Below are 17195 nucleotides of genomic sequence, written 5' to 3' on the forward strand. Positions count from 1 at the left end.
AGTCTTAATCAAGTCATTACATACCCATCTGTCTTCTACATTCTTTGACAAGGGTTAAGAAGACTTACCCAAACTGTATCATGTAGTTTGACATGTTGATTATCTTTTACCCAATTCAATGTTCAAAATGTAAGGTAGTGTCCGATTAACTTGATAAAGTTGGTCAACAGCTGATAGGTCATCTTTTTATTTGTGAATCTCTGATCACCGTGTTGAATCAGGTCGGATCTCTAGTGCAATGGATAGCGGCTTGGAGTCCTAGACGAATGTAGCAAAAGCATTCAAAGGCTTTGTGTTCAAACACCAGCTGGGTCAATTTTATCCCTCCTCCTATTTTATAACTAATTGAAACAGTAACAAGCAATGCCTGCGTCTGCATCACCAGAAACATTTACCAAAATGGCAGTGAAAGAAAGTCTACTTAAACAGAGACTGTTTGCTTTGAAAACATTGCATAATCTATGCCCAAGAGGAAATTCCCAAAGATACTGCTGAAAATGTAATTTAGTAGGTAGTAATAGTATTTGGCACTTTATTGATTTCACAATGTCATTTTAGACACATGATTTCTAAGTCAGCCGAAATGAGATAGTACAAATTTCAGGATTTAAAATGGATTACGTGTGCTGCTGAAATTTCAAATGCTTAACACCTTCAATGCTACAGGAGATTTTCCTCCTGTGCTGAATGATCTGTAAATCCATTGTTCATGACGAGCTCAGCTCGTCATAAGCACACGACAAGTGTACTGCACGACGAGCTGAGCTCGTCATGAGCATGGAAGGGGTTAAAACATCAATTTGTTATTAAACTCTACAAATTTGATTGCTAATATATGTAACCATATTAATACATAGAGTGTAGGTCAGTGTACGTCCACATTTGTTTAGCTGATTTTAAGACAGAGTATAGCAGAGCCTGGATAGCTCAGTCGGTAGAGCATCAGACTTTTAATCTGAGGGTCCAGGGTTCAAGTCCCTGTTCAGGCGGTTGCTTCCTTTAAAGAAAAATTACTCTAATTGGATGCTCTTTTTGTGTTCCCCTGCATGACGAATAAGATATTCCATTACTAAAATTGCAAAAACGTCTTTCATGGAGTTGTGAAATGCACATCTGCCTCATATATCATGTGCCATTTGACTAAACTTAAGTCGTACGTAGACTTACCTAAGGTATCATGTAACTTGAGACGGTGAATATAATTTCCCCAATTCAATATTCAAAATAAATCCATGGTTATAGTATCAAATGAACTTTATAAAGCTGATCAACATTATTTCATTTCAGAATATCTCTGCACCTAATCAGAGCGTATTGGCTCTGTGGTGCAATGGATAGCGCATTGGACTTCTAGGTGAATGTAAAAAAGATATTCAAAGGTTGTGGGTTCGAATCCCACCAGAGTCAGTTTTATCCCTATTTATTTCATAACTGTTTAAAAGAGTAATAAACAGTGCATGCATGCTTCTGCTTCACCAAAAAGGGCAGTGAAAGGAAGTCTATTTTAAATAGATACTATTCAAATTACGCAATCTTTGCAGAAGAGGAAATTGGCAGCTGTACTTATGAAAATGTAATTTACTCAGAAGTAAGATTTCGGGCCCTTCCTTAATTTTACAATGTCAATAAAAACATATGACTTCTAAGTCAGCAAAAAAAATGAGATAGTAGCAATTTCAGGACTTACAATAAGGTTAAATTTACTGAAGAGATTTCAAATGCTTGAAGTACCAATTCATTATTATATTCCGCGTATTCAGTACTTAATACCGGCAACCATCTTAAGAAACGTAGTGATAGTTGGGACACTTCCAAATGTTGATAAGGTCATTTTGTGGAGCGACCTCTCCGAGCCTGGATAGCTCAGCCGGGAGAGCATCAGACTTTTAATCTGAGGGCCCAGGGTTCAAGTCCCTGTTCAGGCGGCTTGGTTAAAGAAAAGGTATATCAATTGCATACTCTTTTCAGGATCCAATGAATGGGGAGTCCTATTAGAGATGTTTCAAAAAAGTCTTAATCAAGTCATTACATACCCATCTGTCTTCTACATTCTTTGACAAGGGTTAAGAAGACTTACCCAAACTGTATCATGTAGTTTGACATGTTGATTATCTTTTACCCAATTCAATGTTCAAAATGTAAGGTAGTGTCCGATTAACTTGATAAAGTTGGTCAACAGCTGATAGGTCATCTTTTTATTTGTGAATCTCTGATCACCGTGTTGAATCAGGTCGGATCTCTAGTGCAATGGATAGCGGCTTGGAGTCCTAGACGAATGTAGCAAAAGCATTCAAAGGCTTTGTGTTCAAACACCAGCTGGGTCAATTTTATCCCTCCTCCTATTTTATAACTAATTGAAACAGTAACAAGCAATGCCTGCGTCTGCATCACCAGAAACATTTACCAAAATGGCAGTGAAAGAAAGTCTACTTAAACAGAGACTGTTTGCTTTGAAAACATTGCATAATCTATGCCCAAGAGGAAATTCCCAAAGATACTGCTGAAAATGTAATTTAGTAGGTAGTAATAGTATTTGGCACTTTATTGATTTCACAATGTCATTTTAGACACATGATTTCTAAGTCAGCCGAAATGAGATAGTACAAATTTCAGGATTTAAAATGGATTACGTGTGCTGCTGAAATTTCAAATGCTTAACACCTTCAATGCTACAGGAGATTTTCCTCCTGTGCTGAATGATCTGTAAATCCATTGTTCATGACGAGCTCAGCTCGTCATAAGCACACAACAAGTGTACTGCACGACGAGCTGAGCTCGTCATGAGCATGGAAGGGGTTAAAACATCAATTTGTTATTAAACTCTACAAATTTGATTGCTAATATATGTAACCATATTAATACATAGAGTGTAGGTCAGTGTACGTCCACATTTGTTTAGCTGATTTTAAGACAGAGTATAGCAGAGCCTGGATAGCTCAGTCGGTAGAGCATCAGACTTTTAATCTGAGGGTCCAGGGTTCAAGTCCCTGTTCAGGCGGTTGCTTCCTTTAAAGAAAAATTACTCTAATTGGATGCTCTTTTTGTGTTCCCCTGCATGACGAATAAGATATTCCATTACTAAAATTGCAAAAACGTCTTTCATGGAGTTGTGAAATGCACATCTGCCTCATATATCATGTGCCATTTGACTAAACTTAAGTTGTACGTAGATTTACCTAAGGCATCATGTAACTTGAGACGGTGAATATAATTTCCCCAATTCAATATTCAAAATAAATCCATGGTTATAGTATCAAATGAACTTTATAAAGCTGATCAACATTATTTCATTTCAGAATATCTCTGCACCTCATCAGAGTGTATTGGCTCTGTGGCGCAATGGATAGCGCATTGGACTTCTAGGTGAATGTAAAAAAGATATTCAAAGGTTGTGGGTTCGAATCCCACCGGAGTCAGTTTTATCCCTATTTATTTCATAACTGTTTCAAAGAGTAATAAACAGTGCATGCATGCTTCTGCTTCACCAAAAAGGGCAGTGAAAGGAAGTCTATTTTAAATAGATACTATTCAAGTTACGCAATCTTTGCAGAAGAGGAAATTGGCAGCTGTACTTATGAAAATGTAATTTACTCAGAAGTAAGATTTTGGGCCCTTCCTTAATTTTACAATGTCAATAAAAACATATGAATTCTAAGTCAGCAAAAAAAATGAGATAGTAGCAATTTCAGGACTTACAATAAGGTTAAATTTACTGAAGAGATTTCAAATGCTTGAAGTACCAATTCATTATTATATTCCGCGTATTCAGTACTTAATACCGGCAACCATCTTAAGAAACGTAGTGATAGTTGGGACACTTCCAAATGTTGATAAGGTCATTTTGTGGAGCGCCCTCTCCGAGCCTGGATAGCTCAGTCGGGAGAGCATCAGACTTTTAATCTGAGGGCCCAGGGTTCAAGTCCCTGTTCAGGCGGCTTGTTTAAAGAAAAGGTATATCAATTGCATACTCTTTTCAGGATCCAATGAATGGGGAGTCCTATTAGAGATGTTTCAAAAAAGTCTTAATCAAGTCATTACATACCCATCTGTCTTCTACATTCTTTGACAAGGGTTAAGAAGACTTACCCAAACTGTATCATGTAGTTTGTTGATTTTCTTTTACCCAATTCAATGTTCAAAATGTAAGGTAGTGTCCAATTAACTTGATAAAGTTGGTCAACAGCTGATAGGTCATCTTTTTATGTGTGAATCTCTGATCACCGTGTTGAATCAGGTCGGATCTCTAGTGCAATGCATAGCGGCTTGGAGTCCTAGACGAATGTAGCAAAAGCATTCAAAGGCTTTGTGTTCAAACACCAGCTGGGTCAATTTTATCCCTCCTCCTATTTTATAACTAATTGAAACAGTAACAAGCAATGCCTGCGTCTGCATCACCAGAAACATTTACCAAAATGGCAGTGAAAGAAAGTCTACTTAAACAGAGACTGTTTGCTTTGAAAACATTGCATAATCTATGCCCAAGAGGAAATTCCCAAAGATACTGCTGAAAATGTAATTTAGTAGGTAGTAATAGTATTTGGCACTTTATTGATTTCACAATGTCATTTTAGACACATGATTTCTAAGTCAGCCGAAATGAGATAGTACAAATTTCAGGATTTAAAATGGATTACGTGTGCTGCTGAAATTTCAAATGCTTAACACCTTCAATGCTACAGGAGATTTTCCTCCTGTGCTGAATGATCTGTAAATCCATTGTTCATGACGAGCTCAGCTCGTCATAAGCACACGACAAGTGTACTGCACGACGAGCTGAGCTCGTCATGAGCATGGAAGGGGTTAAAACATCAATTTGTTATTAAACTCTACAAATTTGATTGCTAATATATGTAACCATATTAATACATAGAGTGTAGGTCAGTGTACGTCCACATTTGTTTAACTGATTTTAAGACAGAGTATAGCAGAGCCTGGATAGCTCAGTCGGTAGAGCATCAGACTTTTAATCTGAGGGTCCAGGGTTCAAGTCCCTGTTCAGGCGGTTGCTTCCTTTAAAGAAAAATTACTCTAATTGGATGCTCTTTTTGTGTTCCCCTGCATGACGAATAAGATATTCCATTACTAAAATTGCAAAAACGTCTTTCATGGAGTTGTGAAATGCACATCTGCCTCATATATCATGTGCCATTTGACTAAACTTAAGTCGTACGTAGACTTACCTAAGGTATCATGTAACTTGAGACGGTGAATATAATTTCCCCAATTCAATATTCAAAATAAATCCATGGTTATAGTATCAAATGAACTTTATAAAGCTGATCAACATTATTTCATTTCAGAATATCTCTGCACCTAATCAGAGTGTATTGGCTCTGTGGTGCAATGGATAGCGCATTGGACTTCTAGGTGAATGTAAAAAAGATATTCAAAGGTTGTGGGTTCGAATCCCACCAGAGTCAGTTTTATCCCTATTTATTTCATAACTGTTTAAAAGAGTAATAAACAGTGCATGCATGCTTCTGCTTCACCAAAAAGGGCAGTGAAAGGAAGTCTATTTTAAATAGATACTATTCAAATTACGCAATCTTTGCAGAAGAGGAAATTGGCAGCTGTACTTATGAAAATGTAATTTACTCAGAAGTAAGATTTCGGGCCCTTCCTTAATTTTACAATGTCAATAAAAACATATGACTTCTAAGTCAGCAAAAAAAATGAGATAGTAGCAATTTCAGGACTTACAATAAGGTTAAATTTACTGAAGAGATTTCAAATGCTTGAAGTACCAATTCATTATTATATTCCGCGTATTCAGTACTTAATACCGGCAACCATCTTAAGAAACGTAGTGATAGTTGGGACACTTCCAAATGTTGATAAGGTCATTTTGTGGAGCGCCCTCTCCGAGCCTGGATAGCTCAGTCGGGAGAGCATCAGACTTTTAATCTGAGGGCCCAGGGTTCAAGTCCCTGTTCAGGCGGCTTGTTTAAAGAAAAGGTATATCAATTGCATACTCTTTTCAGGATCCAATGAATGGGGAGTCCTATTAGAGATGTTTCAAAAAAGTCTTAATCAAGTCATTACATACCCATCTGTCTTCTACATTCTTTGACAAGGGTTAAGAAGACTTACCCAAACTGTATCATGTAGTTTGTTGATTTTCTTTTACCCAATTCAATGTTCAAAATGTAAGGTAGTGTCCAATTAACTTGATAAAGTTGGTCAACAGCTGATAGGTCATCTTTTTATGTGTGAATCTCTGATCACCGTGTTGAATCAGGTCGGATCTCTAGTGCAATGCATAGCGGCTTGGAGTCCTAGACGAATGTAGCAAAAGCATTCAAAGGCTTTGTGTTCAAACACCAGCTGGGTCAATTTTATCCCTCCTCCTATTTTATAACTAATTGAAACAGTAACAAGCAATGCCTGCGTCTGCATCACCAGAAACATTTACCAAAATGGCAGTGAAAGAAAGTCTACTTAAACAGAGACTGTTTGCTTTGAAAACATTGCATAATCTATGCCCAAGAGGAAATTCCCAAAGATACTGCTGAAAATGTAATTTAGTAGGAAGTAATAGTATTTGGCACTTTATTGATTTCACAATGTCATTTTAGACACATGATTTCTAAGTCAGCCGAAATGAGATAGTACAAATTTCAGGATTTAAAATGGATTACGTGTGCTGCTGAAATTTCAAATGCTTAACACCTTCAATGCTACAGGAGATTTTCCTCCTGTGCTGAATGATCTGTAAATCCATTGTTCATGACGAGCTCAGCTCGTCATAAGCACACGACAAGTGTACTGCACGACGAGCTGAGCTCGTCATGAGCATGGAAGGGGTTAAAACATCAATTTGTTATTAAACTCTACAAATTTGATTGCTAATATATGTAACCATATTAATACATAGAGTGTAGGTCAGTGTACGTCCACATTTGTTTAACTGATTTTAAGACAGAGTATAGCAGAGCCTGGATAGCTCAGTCGGTAGAGCATCAGACTTTTAATCTGAGGGTCCAGGGTTCAAGTCCCTGTTCAGGCGGTTGCTTCCTTTAAAGAAAAATTACTCTAATTGGATGCTCTTTTTGTGTTCCCCTGCATGACGAATAAGATATTCCATTACTAAAATTGCAAAAACGTCTTTCATGGAGTTGTGAAATGCACATCTGCCTCATATATCATGTGCCATTTGACTAAACTTAAGTCGTACGTAGACTTACCTAAGGTATCATGTAACTTGAGACGGTGAATATAATTTCCCCAATTCAATATTCAAAATAAATCCATGGTTATAGTATCAAATGAACTTTATAAAGCTGATCAACATTATTTCATTTCAGAATATCTCTGCACCTAATCAGAGTGTATTGGCTCTGTGGTGCAATGGATAGCGCATTGGACTTCTAGGTGAATGTAAAAAAGATATTCAAAGGTTGTGGGTTCGAATCCCACCAGAGTCAGTTTTATCCCTATTTATTTCATAACTGTTTAAAAGAGTAATAAACAGTGCATGCATGCTTCTGCTTCACCAAAAAGGGCAGTGAAAGGAAGTCTATTTTAAATAGATACTATTCAAATTACGCAATCTTTGCAGAAGAGGAAATTGGCAGCTGTACTTATGAAAATGTAATTTACTCAGAAGTAAGATTTCGGGCCCTTCCTTAATTTTACAATGTCAATAAAAACATATGACTTCTAAGTCAGCAAAAAAAATGAGATAGTAGCAATTTCAGGACTTACAATAAGGTTAAATTTACTGAAGAGATTTCAAATGCTTGAAGTACCAATTCATTATTATATTCCGCGTATTCAGTACTTAATACCGGCAACCATCTTAAGAAACGTAGTGATAGTTGGGACACTTCCAAATGTTGATAAGGTCATTTTGTGGAGCGACCTCTCCGAGCCTGGATAGCTCAGCCGGGAGAGCATCAGACTTTTAATCTGAGGGCCCAGGGTTCAAGTCCCTGTTCAGGCGGCTTGGTTAAAGAAAAGGTATATCAATTGCATACTCTTTTCAGGATCCAATGAATGGGGAGTCCTATTAGAGATGTTTCAAAAAAGTCTTAATCAAGTCATTACATACCCATCTGTCTTCTACATTCTTTGACAAGGGTTAAGAAGACTTACCCAAACTGTATCATGTAGTTTGACATGTTGATTATCTTTTACCCAATTCAATGTTCAAAATGTAAGGTAGTGTCCGATTAACTTGATAAAGTTGGTCAACAGCTGATAGGTCATCTTTTTATTTGTGAATCTCTGATCACCGTGTTGAATCAGGTCGGATCTCTAGTGCAATGGATAGCGGCTTGGAGTCCTAGACGAATGTAGCAAAAGCATTCAAAGGCTTTGTGTTCAAACACCAGCTGGGTCAATTTTATCCCTCCTCCTATTTTATAACTAATTGAAACAGTAACAAGCAATGCCTGCGTCTGCATCACCAGAAACATTTACCAAAATGGCAGTGAAAGAAAGTCTACTTAAACAGAGACTGTTTGCTTTGAAAACATTGCATAATCTATGCCCAAGAGGAAATTCCCAAAGATACTGCTGAAAATGTAATTTAGTAGGTAGTAATAGTATTTGGCACTTTATTGATTTCACAATGTCATTTTAGACACATGATTTCTAAGTCAGCCGAAATGAGATAGTACAAATTTCAGGATTTAAAATGGATTACGTGTGCTGCTGAAATTTCAAATGCTTAACACCTTCAATGCTACAGGAGATTTTCCTCCTGTGCTGAATGATCTGTAAATCCATTGTTCATGACGAGCTCAGCTCGTCATAAGCACACGACAAGTGTACTGCACGACGAGCTGAGCTCGTCATGAGCATGGAAGGGGTTAAAACATCAATTTGTTATTAAACTCTACAAATTTGATTGCTAATATATGTAACCATATTAATACATAGAGTGTAGGTCAGTGTACGTCCACATTTGTTTAGCTGATTTTAAGACAGAGTATAGCAGAGCCTGGATAGCTCAGTCGGTAGAGCATCAGACTTTTAATCTGAGGGTCCAGGGTTCAATCCCTGTTCAGGCGGTTGCTTCCTTTAAAGAAAAATTACTCTAATTGGATGCTCTTTTTGTGTTCCCCTGCATGACGAATAAGATATTCCATTACTAAAATTGCAAAAACGTCTTTCATGGAGTTGTGAAATGCACATCTGCCTCATATATCATGTGCCATTTGACTAAACTTAAGTCGTACGTAGACTTACCTAAGGTATCATGTAACTTGAGACGGTGAATATAATTTCCCCAATTCAATATTCAAAATAAATCCATGGTTATAGTATCAAATGAACTTTATAAAGCTGATCAACATTATTTCATTTCAGAATATCTCTGCACCTAATCAGAGCGTATTGGCTCTGTGGTGCAATGGATAGCGCATTGGACTTCTAGGTGAATGTAAAAAAGATATTCAAAGGTTGTGGGTTCGAATCCCACCAGAGTCAGTTTTATCCCTATTTATTTCATAACTGTTTAAAAGAGTAATAAACAGTGCATGCATGCTTCTGCTTCACCAAAAAGGGCAGTGAAAGGAAGTCTATTTTAAATAGATACTATTCAAATTACGCAATCTTTGCAGAAGAGGAAATTGGCAGCTGTACTTATGAAAATGTAATTTACTCAGAAGTAAGATTTCGGGCCCTTCCTTAATTTTACAATGTCAATAAAAACATATGACTTCTAAGTCAGCAAAAAAAATGAGATAGTAGCAATTTCAGGACTTACAATAAGGTTAAATTTACTGAAGAGATTTCAAATGCTTGAAGTACCAATTCATTATTATATTCCGCGTATTCAGTACTTAATACCGGCAACCATCTTAAGAAACGTAGTGATAGTTGGGACACTTCCAAATGTTGATAAGGTCATTTTGTGGAGCGACCTCTCCGAGCCTGGATAGCTCAGCCGGGAGAGCATCAGACTTTTAATCTGAGGGCCCAGGGTTCAAGTCCCTGTTCAGGCGGCTTGGTTAAAGAAAAGGTATATCAATTGCATACTCTTTTCAGGATCCAATGAATGGGGAGTCCTATTAGAGATGTTTCAAAAAAGTCTTAATCAAGTCATTACATACCCATCTGTCTTCTACATTCTTTGACAAGGGTTAAGAAGACTTACCCAAACTGTATCATGTAGTTTGACATGTTGATTATCTTTTACCCAATTCAATGTTCAAAATGTAAGGTAGTGTCCGATTAACTTGATAAAGTTGGTCAACAGCTGATAGGTCATCTTTTTATTTGTGAATCTCTGATCACCGTGTTGAATCAGGTCGGATCTCTAGTGCAATGGATAGCGGCTTGGAGTCCTAGACGAATGTAGCAAAAGCATTCAAAGGCTTTGTGTTCAAACACCAGCTGGGTCAATTTTATCCCTCCTCCTATTTTATAACTAATTGAAACAGTAACAAGCAATGCCTGCGTCTGCATCACCAGAAACATTTACCAAAATGGCAGTGAAAGAAAGTCTACTTAAACAGAGACTGTTTGCTTTGAAAACATTGCATAATCTATGCCCAAGAGGAAATTCCCAAAGATACTGCTGAAAATGTAATTTAGTAGGTAGTAATAGTATTTGGCACTTTATTGATTTCACAATGTCATTTTAGACACATGATTTCTAAGTCAGCCGAAATGAGATAGTACAAATTTCAGGATTTAAAATGGATTACGTGTGCTGCTGAAATTTCAAATGCTTAACACCTTCAATGCTACAGGAGATTTTCCTCCTGTGCTGAATGATCTGTAAATCCATTGTTCATGACGAGCTCAGCTCGTCATAAGCACACAACAAGTGTACTGCACGACGAGCTGAGCTCGTCATGAGCATGGAAGGGGTTAAAACATCAATTTGTTATTAAACTCTACAAATTTGATTGCTAATATATGTAACCATATTAATACATAGAGTGTAGGTCAGTGTACGTCCACATTTGTTTAGCTGATTTTAAGACAGAGTATAGCAGAGCCTGGATAGCTCAGTCGGTAGAGCATCAGACTTTTAATCTGAGGGTCCAGGGTTCAAGTCCCTGTTCAGGCGGTTGCTTCCTTTAAAGAAAAATTACTCTAATTGGATGCTCTTTTTGTGTTCCCCTGCATGACGAATAAGATATTCCATTACTAAAATTGCAAAAACGTCTTTCATGGAGTTGTGAAATGCACATCTGCCTCATATATCATGTGCCATTTGACTAAACTTAAGTTGTACGTAGATTTACCTAAGGCATCATGTAACTTGAGACGGTGAATATAATTTCCCCAATTCAATATTCAAAATAAATCCATGGTTATAGTATCAAATGAACTTTATAAAGCTGATCAACATTATTTCATTTCAGAATATCTCTGCACCTCATCAGAGTGTATTGGCTCTGTGGCGCAATGGATAGCGCATTGGACTTCTAGGTGAATGTAAAAAAGATATTCAAAGGTTGTGGGTTCGAATCCCACCAGAGTCAGTTTTATCCCTATTTATTTCATAACTGTTTAAAAGAGTAATAAACAGTGCATGCATGCTTCTGCTTCACCAAAAAGGGCAGTGAAAGGAAGTCTATTTTAAATAGATACTATTCAAGTTACGCAATCTTTGCAGAAGAGGAAATTGGCAGCTGTACTTATGAAAATGTAATTTACTCAGAAGTAAGATTTTGGGCCCTTCCTTAATTTTACAATGTCAATAAAAACATATGAATTCTAAGTCAGCAAAAAAAATGAGATAGTAGCAATTTCAGGACTTACAATAAGGTTAAATTTACTGAAGAGATTTCAAATGCTTGAAGTACCAATTCATTATTATATTCCGCGTATTCAGTACTTAATACCGGCAACCATCTTAAGAAACGTAGTGATAGTTGGGACACTTCCAAATGTTGATAAGGTCATTTTGTGGAGCGCCCTCTCCGAGCCTGGATAGCTCAGTCGGGAGAGCATCAGACTTTTAATCTGAGGGCCCAGGGTTCAAGTCCCTGTTCAGGCGGCTTGTTTAAAGAAAAGGTATATCAATTGCATACTCTTTTCAGGATCCAATGAATGGGGAGTCCTATTAGAGATGTTTCAAAAAAGTCTTAATCAAGTCATTACATACCCATCTGTCTTCTACATTCTTTGACAAGGGTTAAGAAGACTTACCCAAACTGTATCATGTAGTTTGTTGATTTTCTTTTACCCAATTCAATGTTCAAAATGTAAGGTAGTGTCCAATTAACTTGATAAAGTTGGTCAACAGCCGATAGGTCATCTTTTTATGTGTGAATCTCTGATCACCGTGTTGAATCAGGTCGGATCTCTAGTGCAATGCATAGCGGCTTGGAGTCCTAGACGAATGTAGCAAAAGCATTCAAAGGCTTTGTGTTCAAACACCAGCTGGGTCAATTTTATCCCTCCTCCTATTTTATAACTAATTGAAACAGTAACAAGCAATGCCTGCGTCTGCATCACCAGAAACATTTACCAAAATGGCAGTGAAAGAAAGTCTACTTAAACAGAGACTGTTTGCTTTGAAAACATTGCATAATCTATGCCCAAGAGGAAATTCCCAAAGATACTGCTGAAAATGTAATTTAGTAGGTAGTAATAGTATTTGGCACTTTATTGATTTCACAATGTCATTTTAGACACATGATTTCTAAGTCAGCCGAAATGAGATAGTACAAATTTCAGGATTTAAAATGGATTACGTGTGCTGCTGAAATTTCAAATGCTTAACACCTTCAATGCTACAGGAGATTTTCCTCCTGTGCTGAATGATCTGTAAATCCATTGTTCATGACGAGCTCAGCTCGTCATAAGCACACAACAAGTGTACTGCACGACGAGCTGAGCTCGTCATGAGCATGGAAGGGGTTAAAACATCAATTTGTTATTAAACTCTACAAATTTGATTGCTAATATATGTAACCATATTAATACATAGAGTGTAGGTCAGTGTACGTCCACATTTGTTTAGCTGATTTTAAGACAGAGTATAGCAGAACCTGGATAGCTCAGTCGGTAGAGCATCAGACTTTTAATCTGAGGGTCCAGGGTTCAAGTCCCTGTTCAGGCGGTTGCTTCCTTTAAAGAAAAATTACTCTAATTGGATGCTCTTTTTGTGTTCCCCTGCATGACGAATAAGATATTCCATTACTAAAATTGCAAAAACGTCTTTCATGGAGTTGTGAAATGCACATCTGCCTCATATATCATGTGCCATTTGACTAAACTTAAGTTGTACGTAGATTTACCTAAGGCATCATGTAACTTGAGACGGTGAATATAATTTCCCCAATTCAATATTCAAAATAAATCCATGGTTATAGTATCAAATGAACTTTATAAAGCTGATCAACATTATTTCATTTCAGAATATCTCTGCACCTCATCAGAGTGTATTGGCTCTGTGGCGCAATGGATAGCGCATTGGACTTCTAGGTGAATGTAAAAAAGATATTCAAAGGTTGTGGGTTCGAATCCCACCGGAGTCAGTTTTATCCCTATTTATTTCATAACTGTTTAAAAGAGTAATAAACAGTGCATGCATGCTTCTGCTTCACCAAAAAGGGCAGTGAAAGGAAGTCTATTTTAAATAGATACTATTCAAGTTACGCAATCTTTGCAGAAGAGGAAATTGGCAGCTGTACTTATGAAAATGTAATTTACTCAGAAGTAAGATTTTGGGCCCTTCCTTAATTTTACAATGTCAATAAAAACATATGAATTCTAAGTCAGCAAAAAAAATGAGATAGTAGCAATTTCAGGACTTACAATAAGGTTAAATTTACTGAAGAGATTTCAAATGCTTGAAGTACCAATTCATTATTATATTCCGCGTATTCAGTACTTAATACCGGCAACCATCTTAAGAAACGTAGTGATAGTTGGGACACTTCCAAATGTTGATAAGGTCATTTTGTGGAGCGCCCTCTCCGAGCCTGGATAGCTCAGTCGGGAGAGCATCAGACTTTTAATCTGAGGGCCCAGGGTTCAAGTCCCTGTTCAGGCGGCTTGGTTAAAGAAAAGGTATATCAATTGCATACTCTTTTCAGGATCCAATGAATGGGGAGTCCTATTAGAGATGTTTCAAAAAAGTCTTAATCAAGTCATTACATACCCATCTGTCTTCTACATTCTTTGACAAGGGTTAAGAAGACTTACCCAAACTGTATCATGTAGTTTGTTGATTTTCTTTTACCCAATTCAATGTTCAAAATGTAAGGTAGTGTCCGATTAACTTGATAAAGTTGGTCAACAGCTGATAGGTCATCTTTTTATTTGTGAATCTCTGATCACCGTGTCGAATCAGGTCGGATCTCTAGTGCAATGGATAGCGGCTTGGAGTCCTAGACGAATGTAGCAAAAGCATTCAAAGGCTTTGTGTTCAAACACCAGCTGGGTCAATTTTATCCCTCCTCCTATTTTATAACTAATTGAAACAGTAACAAGCAATGCCTGCGTCTGCATCACCAGAAACATTTACCAACATGGCAGTGAAAGAAAGTCTACTTAAACAGAGACTGTTTGCTTTGAAAACATTGCATAATCTATGCCCAAGAGGAAATTCCCAAAGATACTGCTGAAAATGTAATTTAGTAGGTAGTAATAGTATTTGGCACTTTATTGATTTCACAATGTCATTTTAGACACATGATTTCTAAGTCAGCCGAAATGAGATAGTACAAATTTCAGGATTTAAAATGGATTACGTGTGCTGCTGAAATTTCAAATGCTTAACACCTTCAATGCTACAGGAGATTTTCCTCCTGTGCTGAATGATCTGTAAATCCATTGTTCATGACGAGCTCAGCTCGTCATAAGCACACAACAAGTGTACTGCACGACGAGCTGAGCTCGTCATGAGCATGGAAGGGGTTAAAACATCAATTTGTTATTAAACTCTACAAATTTGATTGCTAATATATGTAACCATATTAATACATAGAGTGTAGGTCAGTGTACGTCCACATTTGTTTAGCTGATTTTAAGACAGAGTATAGCAGAGCCTGGATAGCTCAGTCGGTAGAGCATCAGACTTTTAATCTGAGGGTCCAGGGTTCAAGTCCCTGTTCAGGCGGTTGCTTCCTTTAAAGAAAAATTACTCTAATTGGATGCTCTTTTTGTGTTCCCCTGCATGACGAATAAGATATTCCATTACTAAAATTGCAAAAACGTCTTTCATGGAGTTGTGAAATGCACATCTGCCTCATATATCATGTGCCATTTGACTAAACTTAAGTTGTACGTAGATTTACCTAAGGCATCATGTAACTTGAGACGGTGAATATAATTTCCCCAATTCAATATTCAAAATAAATCCATGGTTATAGTATCAAATGAACTTTATAAAGCTGATCAACATTATTTCATTTCAGAATATCTCTGCACCTCATCAGAGTGTATTGGCTCTGTGGCGCAATGGATAGCGCATTGGACTTCTAGGTGAATGTAAAAAAGATATTCAAAGGTTGTGGGTTCGAATCCCACCGGAGTCAGTTTTATCCCTATTTATTTCATAACTGTTTAAAAGAGTAATAAACAGTGCATGCATGCTTCTGCTTCACCAAAAAGGGCAGTGAAAGGAAGTCTATTTTAAATAGATACTATTCAAGTTACGCAATCTTTGCAGAAGAGGAAATTGGCAGCTGTACTTATGAAAATGTAATTTACTCAGAAGTAAGATTTTGGGCCCTTCCTTAATTTTACAATGTCAATAAAAACATATGAATTCTAAGTCAGCAAAAAAAATGAGATAGTAGCAATTTCAGGACTTACAATAAGGTTAAATTTACTGAAGAGATTTCAAATGCTTGAAGTACCAATTCATTATTATATTCCGCGTATTCAGTACTTAATACCGGCAACCATCTTAAGAAACGTAGTGATAGTTGGGACACTTCCAAATGTTGATAAGGTCATTTTGTGGAGCGCCCTCTCCGAGCCTGGATAGCTCAGTCGGGAGAGCATCAGACTTTTAATCTGAGGGCCCAGGGTTCAAGTCCCTGTTCAGGCGGCTTGGTTAAAGAAAAGGTATATCAATTGCATACTCTTTTCAGGATCCAATGAATGGGGAGTCCTATTAGAGATGTTTCAAAAAAGTCTTAATCAAGTCATTACATACCCATCTGTCTTCTACATTCTTTGACAAGGGTTAAGAAGACTTACCCAAACTGTATCATGTAGTTTGTTGATTTTCTTTTACCCAATTCAATGTTCAAAATGTAAGGTAGTGTCCAATTAACTTGATAAAGTTGGTCAACAGCTGATAGGTCATCTTTTTATTTGTGAATCTCTGATCACCGTGTTGAATCAGGTCGGATCTCTAGTGCAATGCATAGCGGCTTGGAGTCCTAGACGAATGTAGCAAAAGCATTCAAAGGCTTTGTGTTCAAACACCAGCTGGGTCAATTTTATCCCTCCTCCTATTTTATAACTAATTGAAACAGTAACAAGCAATGCCTGCGTCTGCATCACCAGAAACATTTACCAAAATGGCAGTGAAAGAAAGTCTACTTAAACAGAGACTGTTTGCTTTGAAAACATTGCATAATCTATGCCCAAGAGGAAATTCCCAAAGATACTGCTGAAAATGTAATTTAGTAGGTAGTAATAGTATTTGGCACTTTATTGATTTCACAATGTCATTTTAGACACATGATTTCTAAGTCAGCCGAAATGAGATAGTACAAATTTCAGGATTTAAAATGGATTACGTGTGCTGCTGAAATTTCAAATGCTTAACACCTTCAATGCTACAGGAGATTTTCCTCCTGTGCTGAATGATCTGTAAATCCATTGTTCATGACGAGCTCAGCTCGTCATAAGCACACAACAAGTGTACTGCACGACGAGCTGAGCTCGTCATGAGCATGGAAGGGGTTAAAACATCAATTTGTTATTAAACTCTACAAATTTGATTGCTAATATATGTAACCATATTAATACATAGAGTGTAGGTCAGTGTACGTCCACATTTGTTTAGCTGATTTTAAGACAGAGTATAGCAGAACCTGGATAGCTCAGTCGGTAGAGCATCAGACTTTTAATCTGAGGGTCCAGGGTTCAAGTCCCTGTTCAGGCGGTTGCTTCCTTTAAAGAAAAATTACTCTAATTGGATGCTCTTTTTGTGTTCCCCTGCATGACGAATAAGATATTCCATTACTAAAATTGCAAAAACGTCTTTCATGGAGTTGTGAAATGCACATCTGCCTCATATATCATGTGCCATTTGACTAAACTTA

At 37.2% G+C, this 17195-nt stretch overlaps 14 non-coding genes across 14 annotated transcripts; all 14 read left to right on the forward strand.

The window, feature by feature from the left end:
- The first annotated feature begins 916 nt into the window (after window positions 1–916).
- TRNAK-UUU (transfer RNA lysine (anticodon UUU)) lies at window positions 917–989 on the forward strand. The gene has a single exon. It is a non-coding gene; the product is annotated as a tRNA-Lys (tRNA).
- A 327-nt stretch (window positions 990–1316) lies between these two features.
- Window positions 1317–1407, forward strand: TRNAR-UCU (transfer RNA arginine (anticodon UCU)). Its single transcript is given in 2 exon segments — window positions 1317–1353; window positions 1372–1407. It is a non-coding gene; the product is annotated as a tRNA-Arg (tRNA).
- Window positions 1408–2925: 1518 nt separating this feature from the next.
- TRNAK-UUU (transfer RNA lysine (anticodon UUU)) lies at window positions 2926–2998 on the forward strand. The gene has a single exon. It is a non-coding gene; the product is annotated as a tRNA-Lys (tRNA).
- Window positions 2999–3325: 327 nt separating this feature from the next.
- Window positions 3326–3416, forward strand: TRNAR-UCU (transfer RNA arginine (anticodon UCU)). Its single transcript is given in 2 exon segments — window positions 3326–3362; window positions 3381–3416. It is a non-coding gene; the product is annotated as a tRNA-Arg (tRNA).
- Window positions 3417–4929: 1513 nt separating this feature from the next.
- On the forward strand, window positions 4930–5002 carry TRNAK-UUU (transfer RNA lysine (anticodon UUU)). The gene has a single exon. It is a non-coding gene; the product is annotated as a tRNA-Lys (tRNA).
- Window positions 5003–5329: 327 nt separating this feature from the next.
- Window positions 5330–5420, forward strand: TRNAR-UCU (transfer RNA arginine (anticodon UCU)). The gene is given in 2 exon segments: window positions 5330–5366; window positions 5385–5420. It is a non-coding gene; the product is annotated as a tRNA-Arg (tRNA).
- Window positions 5421–6933: 1513 nt separating this feature from the next.
- Window positions 6934–7006, forward strand: TRNAK-UUU (transfer RNA lysine (anticodon UUU)). The gene has a single exon. It is a non-coding gene; the product is annotated as a tRNA-Lys (tRNA).
- Window positions 7007–7333: 327 nt separating this feature from the next.
- Window positions 7334–7424, forward strand: TRNAR-UCU (transfer RNA arginine (anticodon UCU)). The gene is given in 2 exon segments: window positions 7334–7370; window positions 7389–7424. It is a non-coding gene; the product is annotated as a tRNA-Arg (tRNA).
- A 1917-nt stretch (window positions 7425–9341) lies between these two features.
- TRNAR-UCU (transfer RNA arginine (anticodon UCU)) lies at window positions 9342–9432 on the forward strand. The gene is given in 2 exon segments: window positions 9342–9378; window positions 9397–9432. It is a non-coding gene; the product is annotated as a tRNA-Arg (tRNA).
- A 1518-nt stretch (window positions 9433–10950) lies between these two features.
- Window positions 10951–11023, forward strand: TRNAK-UUU (transfer RNA lysine (anticodon UUU)). Its single transcript has one exon. It is a non-coding gene; the product is annotated as a tRNA-Lys (tRNA).
- A 327-nt stretch (window positions 11024–11350) lies between these two features.
- TRNAR-UCU (transfer RNA arginine (anticodon UCU)) lies at window positions 11351–11441 on the forward strand. Its single transcript is given in 2 exon segments — window positions 11351–11387; window positions 11406–11441. It is a non-coding gene; the product is annotated as a tRNA-Arg (tRNA).
- Window positions 11442–13354: 1913 nt separating this feature from the next.
- Window positions 13355–13445, forward strand: TRNAR-UCU (transfer RNA arginine (anticodon UCU)). Its single transcript is given in 2 exon segments — window positions 13355–13391; window positions 13410–13445. It is a non-coding gene; the product is annotated as a tRNA-Arg (tRNA).
- A 1513-nt stretch (window positions 13446–14958) lies between these two features.
- On the forward strand, window positions 14959–15031 carry TRNAK-UUU (transfer RNA lysine (anticodon UUU)). The gene has a single exon. It is a non-coding gene; the product is annotated as a tRNA-Lys (tRNA).
- A 327-nt stretch (window positions 15032–15358) lies between these two features.
- TRNAR-UCU (transfer RNA arginine (anticodon UCU)) lies at window positions 15359–15449 on the forward strand. Its single transcript is given in 2 exon segments — window positions 15359–15395; window positions 15414–15449. It is a non-coding gene; the product is annotated as a tRNA-Arg (tRNA).
- The last annotated feature ends 1746 nt before the right edge of the window (window positions 15450–17195 follow it).

Source organism: Lissotriton helveticus, chromosome 1_1 (assembly GCF_964261635.1).
Source record: "Lissotriton helveticus chromosome 1_1, aLisHel1.1, whole genome shotgun sequence".
Lineage (NCBI taxonomy): Eukaryota > Metazoa > Chordata > Amphibia > Caudata > Salamandridae > Lissotriton > Lissotriton helveticus.